This window comes from Coptis chinensis, chromosome 1 (assembly GCF_015680905.1).
Source record: "Coptis chinensis isolate HL-2020 chromosome 1, ASM1568090v1, whole genome shotgun sequence".
In the NCBI taxonomy this organism is placed as follows: domain Eukaryota; kingdom Viridiplantae; phylum Streptophyta; class Magnoliopsida; order Ranunculales; family Ranunculaceae; genus Coptis; species Coptis chinensis.
The window spans coordinates 69354016-69366291 of NC_141456.1; positions in this window are offsets into that span (position 1 = coordinate 69354016).

Sequence of the window (12276 nt, forward strand, 5' to 3'; positions counted from 1 at the left end):
AGTATTATCGGTTACCTCAAAGGCTGTATTTGTTGTTTTAGGATTAGGTATTTCGTTACTTGGAAACACACCTTTGGGTTGGGCTTTATCTTGAGCCAACTGTTTGGCTAAATTATTAACGGATTGTAGAAGTTGTTGGTTAGATTGAGCCATGGTTTGGAAAAGTTTTTGGCTCACTTGTATGGAGGTGTCAAGACGATCCGGTTGTGTGGGTGTAGTAGTCACGGGTGGTGTGACTGGAACTATTTCAAGTGAATTATTTATGGGTGGATTTGGGTAGTTATTATTTACCGGAACGATACCTCTACTAGCATTATAATTATTATAACTACTTTGACCTTGTGCTTGACTTTGTCGAGGTTGCACTTGGTTGTTATAATTATTAAAATTCCCCTGACCCTGTCCTTGTCGTAGTGGGGCTTGGTTAAAGCTATGCGTAGGCCTAACATATTGGTTATTGTACCCTTGAGGTGTGACGTTTTGGTTATTTCTCCAACCGAAGTTGGGATTTTGTCTCAAGGGCTTATGTTCACTATTAATGGAACAAGCCTGTTCATAGGCTATAGGGACGATTAGGAGTCGGGATGCTCGGGGCTCCAAACGAAACTACATGGATTTGAATTTACATTCATGACGGGATTGGCTTTTGTTGTACGAAATGGCCTCTACCTTTTTGTGAGGGATTAAATTAGAGTTTTAAGCTCGAGGATCTGATTTAACCTCAAACATCTTGGTAGCCTTAATCATTGAAGAAGAACTAGCGGAGCGGGAGTAATAAATCACTACACCCCCAGTTGTTATTTCTCTTAGTTTGGTCCTCTAAAAATTTATAAGCCTCCGAAGCTCCTTTGCTTAAGAAACTACCCCCATTCATTATGTCAAGGACTTCTTTATGGTGGTGTAGAAGTCCTTTGAAAAAGGCACGAACTAACGTGTCTTTCACTAAGTTATGCTGTGGACACTCTATAAGGAGATCGGTGAAACGATTCCAAACCTCTGAAAATGATTCATGAGGATTTTGTCGAAAGAAATGAATCTTGGAAAGCATCTCATCCGTCTTTAGGGGTGGGTAAAAATGTTCCATAAATAGCCAAACAAGTTTAGCCCATGAGTCCACAGAATTAGGCGTTTGGGCAGTTAACCAAGACGCCGCCTTATCGGCTACGGTGAAAGGGAATACCCTTAATTTAATTTGTTCCGTACCAACCGTAGGATGGTGGAATGTTGTTAGGACTTGTTCAATCCTACGACGCGTAATGCGATAAGGTTTTTCATGGTCTAATCCATGAAAAACGGGTAACAAATTAAAATATTTGGGGATTCGAGAAATCCCCATTTGGTCCGCTAGAACGATACACGATTTGGGGCTATCGCTCAAGGCTTTATAGAGGTGTGTGTGAAATAGTAGCTAGAGGTGTAGTGGGTGGTATACTACATAGACTTGTTTGTTGACGTTGTTGTGTAATTACGTCCGGTGTTTTTGTTCGGCCAGACCTTAATCTCATACAAGGCTAAAACCAAACTTAGCTAAACACATCAACACTCCAAACAATTATGATATACTAGTATAAACCTCTAACGAGGAGATCGAGGTGTGGAAGAAAGGAATACCGACAAGTCCTTGCTTCGGCTTATGAATAGCGTCTTGTTTACGCTTTTGTTCAGTGTATATAGCAGGTTAGAACACAAAAAAAATATGAAAGATCAAAGTTGAATCAAAACCGCCGAAAACCGAAAATTTTTGTTAAGGGGCGGGTCGCTTCGCATAGATAGCTGGTCGGTCGCTCAGTGTATTTTGGAATTCCAGAGTTGAAGGGCAGGTCGCGCTCCACATGGGGGCGGGTCGCGCTCGAGGTCTAGTGAGTTAGGGCGGGTTGCGCTCAAGGAAGGCGCTACAAGCGCACACTCAGTGTAATTTTTACCCGGAATTTTTCAACTCTGAAATGGACAACCACAGTATGAATCAAACAAGGGTGGGTGGGTGAAATGGGACTTTAAGAACAGTACTACACTACGAAAATAATACGAAAGTGAAACTAAGATGGCAGCGGCGCCATTTGATAAAAGATAAATTTGAATATAGTCTACCTACGAAATGAACGATGAAATCACAACGTAAGTAAACTAAAACTAATTTTAAGGGTCTTATATTTTTATCAAAGATTCTACTCTCAAGTCTATGAGATATAGTGGAGTAGAGTGATTCGTTCCACTCTTAGTCCTTCCGCCTGCTATGTTCTCAAGTGTAAGTACTCTAAACTTAAAGTCTAATGAGAGATTTACTAAAAAGGCAACTACGATGACTACCCGATGGGAATAACTAAGATGGGAATAACTAAAGGGAATTGATTCTATGATAAGGAGTTAGAGGGGATTGATTCCACCTTAACTCGACTTAATCTATTAAACCATTTAATCGTCGTAATCGAATTAAACTGCTTCAGAGAACAATTGGTTCTTCCTAATCCCTAATTACACATGGCATTCCTACCAATTCATAACTAGCATGTGAACGATTAAACCCATTCTCATGGTGAACTAATCGTTTCTAGAGTGGAAAGGAAATTATGACGATTCTACGATATTCGGAATCAAGCTTTCATCAAGGCTTCTCAACCCCCTCTAATGGAGGTTTAGCCGAGAATCATTACGCAATCATTTCCGATTACACTTAAACTAAATATGATATAAAGAATTGAAATTTACTTAATTAAACAATAATGAAATCTAATTTAATGACTCAAATGAAATAAAGACAGGAATTGAAATTAGATCTAGGAATGGAAATGACAAAATCAAAATTAATAAAAATACTACTTTATTGATCTAATCAAAATGAAGAACAAGATTCAAAGGTTTAATCTAATACAATAATTGAAATGGAACTAAACTTAATTAATCTACATGAAAAAACTAGATCTAGAATTCATTAATGGAGGCTACTAATCTAATCTATTTCTAGGTCTAACTATCTACCATTAACAAAGAGTTAAGCTTTTTTTTTATACATTCAGATCCAAAAATCGTGCATGGGCTTTGAGCCATGTTTTGGGCCAGAGAATCAGGCCCAAAACCCAATTCTTTCAGTCCAAAAAGGCCTCTTCAGCTGCAGTTGGCTTCAACAGACTTTCCGTCCACTTCTGCTCCTCTGATTGAATCAAGGTTTAGACCATTGGAAAGATCTTTCCGAGCCAGTCGTTTTGACATAAGGTAGGCCCCATTCCGAGGTCTGAATCCAAAGATATGTCCTTCGGAAGTTCTGCTGACTTTGTGTGTTGTTTCGGCCCGCATCGACTTTTCAGCTTTTGACCGGGCTTTTAGAAAGGCTTTGTCTTCTCGAAACTTGGCCTTTAATCACGGAACTCCTTAGTAACCAACCTTTGCTCCTTTATCTCGCTAAAGTGGCACATTTCTGCACATAATGGACTTTGAAGCCTGAAATGCATAAAAACACGTAATCAGTGTTAACTCTTAATTATTACTCACATAATTGGTCTAAAAGTATGACTGTTAAAGGGTTAAAACTACAGTTTTAGGCTCTTATCCGTAGGGTTCAAACGATGCTGAGGTTCGTGAGAAATCTTTGCGTTATCCTCCAAATGGATATGATTAGTGCAAACTTTAGGGTCAATTCCCTTAATGTCGTCTAGGGACCAACCAATCGTCGAACGATGTTCCCTAATCACCCTAATCAAACATGCCTCTTCATCCTCAGATAATAGAGAAGATATAATTATCAGATGACTACCATCCGGATCAAGTTGAATATACTTTAACTCAGAAGGAAGAGGTTTAAGCACTGGGGTGGAAGGAATGTCGATAAATCATTCTGGAGGGTCCTCATCTGGAATAATGAAGACTTCTTTAGGTAATAGGTCTTCAAACTCAGTAAGAAAGGAAATTTATGCATCTGGTTTTCTAGAAACGTGTTATTAAAATAGTCTTGAGCTAAGCTTTTGATCATGCTAACCTCCCCATCTACAGATGAATCTGGTAACTGTTTTATCATTTTAAAAACATTTACCTCAACAGAAAGATGGCCAAAAGACAAGGACATCGAACCATCGTAGCAATTTATAAGCGCGTTGGCAGTCGCCAAGAAGGGCTGCCCTAAGATGATCGGAATAGAGTTGTTAGCGACTTCTATATCGAGGATAACAAAATTAGCAGGATAGTAGAAATCCTGAACCTTAACAAGCATGTTTTCAACCACCCCCTTAGTATACTTAATAGAATGATCTGCTAATTACAACGTCATTTTAGTAGGTTGTATCTCCTATAGACCTATTTGTTTATATAAATAATATGGGAGTAAGTTAACACTCACCCCCAGGTCTAATAGTGCGGTCGTTGTGTGGGAATCTCTTAAGGTGCATTATATAGTAGGACGACCAGGGTCCTTGAACTTAATGATTCCATTATGTTCGGTTAAATTTGGAAACTGTTATGTTAAAAAAGCATCTTTAGGAATATTTGTCTTACGCCTAGTAGTGCACAACTCTTTAAGAAACTTAGCATGGTGAGGTAACTTCTTAATCGCTTCAAGAAATGGTAGGTTTATCGTTAGATTTTTGAAACCTTCCCTAATCTCATTGAAATTCATATCCTTGTTTAACATTGCTAATCTCTGGGGAAATGGTGGTTTCTCTCTATATTTTGCGTATGGATCAACAGGATGTCTAACCTTGGCTTTCTATTTCTTAGGTTATGGTTTAACTGGTACCTCTACACGGGTAGGATCTTCAGTTTCAGTTTCTGTATCTAGTTCAATATCCGATGAAGGGACTACTGGTGGAGTAACTATAGGCATAGTTACAGCGTTATCAACCACTCTGCCAGAACGGAGAGTAGTGATGGCATTTAGCTCACCTACGTTTGGATTGTCCTTACTAGTATTATCGTTTACCTCAAAGGCTATGTTTGTTGTTTTAGGATTAGGTATCGCTTGACCTGGAAACACACCTTTTGATTGTACTTTCTCTTGTGCTAACTGTTGTAAGGAAAGTTGGATCGCTTGTAAAATCTGTTTTTATGATTGCATAAAGGCGTCAAAACGATCCGGTTGTGGAGGAGTGTTTGTTACAGGTTGTGTGATTGGAACTATGTCACGTTTATTACTAACAAGTGGGTTGTGATAGTTATGATTAACTAGAATGATACCTCTATTAGCATTATAATTATTATTGTTATAATTATTATAATTCCCTTGTCCTTGTCCTTGTCTTGGTGGAGCTTGGTTGTAATTATTTCTAGCTTAATATTTTGATTATTAAACCCTGGAGGTGTAATTTGTTTATTATTTCTCCAACTGAAGTTGGGATGTTGTCTCCAATGGGCATTAGGAATAGGATAGCTATTAATAGAGCAAATATTATCTTGTTGTGATGTTTGTTATTCATAGGCGAGAGGACAATAGGAGTCGGGATGCTCAGGACTCAAACAAAAATTACATGGATTAGAGTTGACATTCATGACGGGGATAAGCTTTTGTTGAACAGAAATAGCTTCTACCTTTTCAGTTAGAGATTTGATTAAAGTATTAAACTCAGGATTGGGTTTAATCTCAAAATATCAGCGGCCTTAACTGTTGAAGAAGAACTAGCGGAGCGGGAGATATCGTCACTACCCCAAGTTATTATTACGCTTTGTTTGATCTTCTGGAAATTTATAAGCCTCTGAGGTTCCTTTAATGAGGAAACTACCCCCATTCATTATGTCAAGGACCACTTTATGGTGGTGTAACAGTCCCTTAAAAAAGGCACGAACTAACGTGTCTTTCGCAAGGTTATGATGTGGACACTCTATAAGATGGTCAGTGAAACTATTCCAAGCATCTGAAAAGGATTCATGAGGATTCTGTCAAAAAAAATGAATCTTGGAAAGCATTTCATCTGTCTTCAGTGGTGGGTAAAAATGTTCCATAAATAGTTGAACAAGTTTGGCCCATGAGTCCACAGAATTAGGTGCTTGGGCAGTTAACCAAGATGCCGCCTTGTCGGCTATGGTGAAAGGAAACACCCTCAGTTTAATTTGTTCAGCACCAATCGTAGGATGATGGAATTGATAGGGTTATATACTAAAAACATTACTTTTGTATTAACTCTAATTCTTTATATTTTGAATGAGAATCATATGGGAAAATGTTATGCATATTATATATGTTATTAGTTATATGCATGTGTCTAATACTTTATATTGTAGATGATATGGTGTGAACACACAGAAGATCATATCATCAGTACCTTATAAAGTATAAGTAATCGTTCACAACCTAGATGGATTTGGACAAACCATTGGTACGGTCGTAGTATAATCTGGTATTAGTCTATCTTGAATATAGGATTACACTAGTACACTTTAAGTGTATTGAACAGGACCAAGTGAGGTTGTTTCTCCCTATACTGACTATATAAGAGAACAAACGCCTATGTTATTATGGATGCTTGTCCTCCTAATCCGGATATAATAATGGGAACTTACGTGCATTATACATTGCTTTAAATAATCAATGAATGAGATTCATTTGTGAATCAACAAACTCGATGAATTGGGTAATGACATTGTATGTAATGTGTGCTGTTGAATATAGAAGGAATCTGTGTCCCGCAAGAAGTCGGGCTGATGATGTCCCCTTGAGGAGCTCAAAAAGATTGTCATGTAACCTGCAAGTGAATTTATTCCAACATGACAATGAGGTTGAGTGGTACTACCCAAAGACATAAGAAGTTGATTAATGTAGTTGTCAATAACTTGACTTAATCAACGAACATTCGATATCTTAAACATGGGGAGATCAACGAGCATATAATATGGAGCCCATAAACGCTGACACGTAATTTGGGATTAGGGCAGTAGTGCAACAATGGCCTTTAGTGGAATAAGCCATTTGTTGACGGACTTGGGCCGTGTCTTCGAGGCAAACATGGGAAGCCTAAGCCCGTCAGGAGGCCCAACCCTAATTTCTCCTCATGGTCCCTGTTGTAGCCTATAAATAGAATACTCTTTCTCTCTGTCTGAAATTCACTATTCACTGGATTAGAAAAAGAGGCAAGAAAAGTAGATCTGAATTGGTTTCTGATGTTGAGAGAAAGAAGGGGATTGGTAGATCGTTGCCCACACAACGTCCAATCTGTTCTAAAGGAATACAACAGAAGATCAAGGGGTTGATTTCGGATTTGATAAATCTTGGATTCTCAGAGTTATCTAAATCGGATTCAAAGGTATGTTTTCCAATCATAAATCGTGGACACCCATTAATTTTGCTGTGCGTGGTGTTCGCGGTTTGTAGAAATAGTCATTTTGGAATAACGGTTCCTACAGGAATGTGGTAAGGACTTGTTCAATCCTACGCATGTGTTGATAAGGTTTTTCATGGTCTAAACCATGAAAAACGGGTAACAAATTAAATATATTTAGGGGGATTCGGAAATCCCCCACTGGGTCTGCAAGAACGATGCAAGATTTTGGGCTATCGTTCAAGGCTTTGTAAAAGTCAGAGAGAGGAGACTCTCTTTCTTCAGCCATTATATCATGTGTAGTTTGTGGTATACTAGCTAGAGGTGTAGTGAGTGGTATACTAGATAGGCGTGTTTGTTGACGTTGATGTTTGATTACGTTAGCCGTTTTTCTTCTACCTGACCTTAATCTCATGCAAGGCTAAGACCAATCTTAACTAAACATGACAACCGTTAAAACAATCCTGATATGCTAGTATAAACCTTTAACATGAGATGCGAGGAGTGGAAGAAAGAAGTACTTGAATGCCTCCTTGCTTCGCTTATGAATAACATCTTGTATACGCGAGCTCAGTGTTTTTAACAAGTTAGAAACACTGAATAACTTTAAGAAATGGAAGTTTAAACTGACCTACGAAAATCGGGCTACTCCAGAAGAGGGTGCGGGTCGCACTCAGAAATAGCCTAGGTAGGGCGCGGGTTGCGCTCAAGTCCAACTCGAGTTCTAAGCGCTTCAGCGCAAGGGGCGCTCGAAATTTGCCTAAGATGGGCGCGGGAAGCGTTCATGCTTTTCCTGGGAATTTTTTTTTAGTTTCTGAGCCAGACAATCATGGTTAGAACCAAACAAGGGTGGGTGGGTTTAATGGGACTTTGGAAAGACTAACAATACTAATGTAAACAATTCTAAACAGAACTAAGATGGCAGCGGTGCCATTTGCTAAAAGGTAAAATGATAGGTTTACCTACGAATAAGTTATGAGACTCAAACGCAAGTAAAACTAAAACTGATTTTTGCTTAATTATCAAAGCATTCTACTCTCGATGCTATTGCAATATAGTTGGAATAGAAAGTTCGTTCCACTCCTAGTTCTTTAGAATTCATGTTAACTAAGATTATCAGTTCTATCAAAGTCAATGAGAGTACAGATTATATAATTATGCTAACAACGATGGGAAATAATGTAATCGAAATGTTCTAAACAATAAGATGGCAATTAAAATACTAATGTTCGAATCTAGATAAAGAATTAGGGGAATTTGATTCCACCTTAACTCGACTTAATTTACTAACGAAGAATTGTCATAATCCGAATTGCAATGCTTCTGCATAACTATTGTGTGTTTCTAATCCCTAATTGTTCTTGGTAATCTCTACCAACTAACAACTAGCATGTGAAGGAATCAAACCCATTCTCATGGTGAACTAATTACTTTCTAGAATAGAATAGAATATTATGAACTATTCTACGCTAACAACAATCAAGTTTTCATCAATGGGGGTTTTAGCCTTGATTCATTAAACTATCATTTGTATATAAACAATAACAAGACATGATAAAAGAATATAAATTTACTTATTTGATTTAAAATGAAAGTCTAATCATGCAAGGTTGAATTAAAACTAGTAATGATTATTAACTAAATCTATGAATTGAAGCTAAAATAATTTAATGAAATGAAACTAGAATTATCAATAGCTAACTAACTTTATTGATCTAATGAATAATAACAATAAACTGATTCATAACTGAATTCAAAACAAGGTAATAAAACTAATTAATGGAGTCCAAACTAGATTTAAAAACAAGTTATTGGATAATGGCTAAGTAAAAAAACTCGATGCTTAAGAGCTAAGTCTTGTGTCTTCAAATGGAGGAGACCAGATCCACTTTTTCGTGCATGAGCTGAGGAGCCTTGTTTTGGGCCGAAAAATCGAGCCCAAAACCCATTTTCTTCAGTTCACAGAGGGGTTTTCAGCTGGATTTGACTTCAACAGCCTTTTCGTCCACTTTTGTTCATCTGATTGGGTCAAGGCTTGGACCATTAGAAATCTCGTTCTGAGACGGTCATTTTAACATAAGGTAGGCCCAATTCTGAGGTCTAAGTTTAAATATATGACTTCCAAAAGTTCTACTGACTTTTGTACGCTATTTCTGCCCGCGTTGACTTTGACTTTTTAGCTTTGACCGGGCTTTAAATGGGCTTTTTCTCCTTGGATCTTGGCCTTTAATCATAGATCTTCTTAACAACCAACCCTTGCTCCATTATCTCACAAAAGGGGTGTATTTCTGCACATATCCGACTCCAATGCCTGGAATACATGAGAACACGATAAAAAGCACTAACTCTTACTTATTAATCACATAATTGGTCAAAAGCGATATTGTTAAAGGGGTTAAAACTACAGTTTTTGGCTCTTATCAACACTCCTACCAAGTTACGTCTATGTTAGAGGTCAAACCCAATCCTAAATTAAAAACTCTGATCGAGCCCCTAACCAAAAAGGTCGATGCTCTTTCCATTCAAGTAAAGGATCCAAAACCCAAACAAGTCATGGCTGCCAACGTTTCCCCATGTCTTCTTTGCTTAAGTCCTGAGCACTTCGATTTTTATTGTCCTTTGGCATACGAGTGCCCTCCCCAACCATCTGAAGAGGCTTGTGCTTTCAACATCCCTAATGCACCTTGGCAACAACATCCGAATTTGGCTTGGCATCCCCTTACCCAATAGCTAGCTCCTCCAGGTTTCAACAACGCTCATGTACGACCACCCACGAACTATAATTCCTACCGTCAAGGAAATCCTCCACATTTCCAGCAAGGGCAAAGTCAGTTTTCTAATACTGCCAATATAAGGTACCAAAACAACCGCAGCCTTGTTCCCGCTAATCAAGGATATGGCTACCAAAATCAACCTGTAAACAATAACTGTGAACTTGTTCCTGCTACTCTAGTAGTACAATCCACTTCCGATAAAACAGCTAAATTTTTTTTGACTTACATAAATCAACAATCTCAAATCTTAGCATCTATCCAACAGTCTCTTCAGCTGTTCGCACAAGATAAAAGTCAAAAGGGCGTGTTTCCTGACCAAGCAGTTCCAAACCCAAAGCCCACAAACACTATCTTTGAACTCAACAATGCAGTCCGTGAGGTAAATGCTATCACCACTCTTCGTTCTGGCCGAACCATCGACAATCACATACGTATGCCATAATTCGAATAAATAGAAGACACGGCTGACATCCTTCCAACTCCTACCTCGCAAAATATAGCGGACGAAGTTGTTCCTTCCAAACATACAATAACGTCCCTAGGGAAAGACGCCACTGATCCATATGCGCAACTCCACCCAAAAGCTTTGTTCCCTGCCCATTTGGCAAAGAACAAACCTGACGAACATTTCGATGAGATCCGCGAAACCTTCAAAACTTTTACCATAAACCTACCTTTTCTAGATGTACTTAAGCATTTGCCCAAGCATGCCAAGTTTTTGAAGGACATGTGCACCAACAAACGACGAACGAATGTTCCTCAACAAGTGTTCCTCACTGAGCAGTTTCCCTCCATTACTACTACCAATGGTGTGGTTAAATACAAGGACCCAGGTCGACCAACTGTACCATGCACGTTGGGCGACAAGTATACCGCTACCGCACTTTTAGACCTAGGCGCTAGTGTTAACGTACTTCCCTACTACTTATTTAAGCAGTTAGGTCTTCATGAATTAAAACCTACAAACATGACCCTGCAACTCGCGGATCGCTCCATTAAGTACCCAAAGGGCATAGTAGAAAATGTCCTAGTAAAGGTCCAAGATTTTTACTACCCCATTGATTTTGTCATTCTAGATACCGAAGTTGCCTGTGACTCAATTCCAATCATTTTAGGTCGTCCATTTCTTGCAACTGCTAACGCTCTCATCAATCGTCGGGATGGCTCAATGACAATGTCTTTCGGGAACCTTTCTGTAGAAGTCATGAATGAAATGAAAACTTCTCGATCCTGATGTTGAGGGTGAGATTAGCTTGGTTGATAGTCTGGCACAGGAATATTTTGCAAACTCTTTTCCCCCAGACGAGGTACACCAATTTCTTTCTTTGATAATTGATAACCGTAAAAACAATAGAATCCTAAATATTAATGTTAACAACACTAATACGTAATCCTACCGTTCTAACGTTTAAATCAATTCTTCTTACTCTCAAAACATAATCATGCAATACAAGGAGTAAGGATTCGTTCCACTCTTAACTGTCTAGACTTAAATTGAATTCAACTAATCAAACCAAAAGGAACAATGGTGAGAGTAATGATTTGCTGTGAAATTTCTATACTACCATTCCCAACACAAGAACAATAATAAGAACATGTCATTATGGAATAAGTACTTAACTTTATAAATCTAATAGAACAATAAGAACAAGATATGATTGAATGAATAACAACTATTTTATTTATCTAATGAATGATATTCAATGATTTAAATAACTAATCTAAAACAAAGAATGAAACTAATTAATGGAATGAAAACTAAGTAATTAACTAATCTAGATCTATCTTTTTCTAACCCTAAACTCCATTAACATTAGTTTCCTAACCTAACTACCCTTAACAAAGAGTCCAGCTTTTGTTTTTATACTTTCAAATCCAAAAATCGTGCATGGGCTTGGAGCCATGTTTTAGGCCGGAAAATCGGGCCCAAAACCCAATTTCTTTAGTCTAAAATGGGCTCTTCAGCTGCAGTTGGCTTCGACAGATGTTTTGTCAACTTCTGCTCCTCTGATTGGGCCAAGTCTTCGACCATTGGAAAGCTCTTTCCAAGCCGGTCGTTTTGACATAAGATACTCCCAATTCCGAGGTCTGAGTCCAAAGATACGGCCTTCGGAAGTTTTGCTAACTTGTGCACTATTTCTGCCCGTGTTGACTTTTCAGCTTTTGACCGGGCTTTACAAAGGTTTTGTCTCATTGAATCTTGGCCTTTATTCATAGAACTCCTTAGCAACTGACCTTTGCTCTTTTATCTCGCTAAAGTGGCACAT